A 205-nucleotide genomic window follows, 5' to 3' on the forward strand; every position below is an offset into this window, starting at 1 on the left:
CTGATACTACCTTCCCTGCCGCGAACTGACGCTAGTTCCCAAAAACTCTTGCTGACACTTCCTCCTTCCTGATGGAACTCCACCTGACACTTCCGCTAGTTATTAGATAACGCATCAGAAGAAGCTGACAACCTATCAGCGATGTCTACTTATCGCCTTCTACCTTCTTATTACCATATATTTACCTATTTCCTCATCGGCTCCT

Source organism: Penaeus monodon, chromosome 19 (assembly GCF_015228065.2).
Source record: "Penaeus monodon isolate SGIC_2016 chromosome 19, NSTDA_Pmon_1, whole genome shotgun sequence".
NCBI classification, from domain to species: domain Eukaryota; kingdom Metazoa; phylum Arthropoda; class Malacostraca; order Decapoda; family Penaeidae; genus Penaeus; species Penaeus monodon.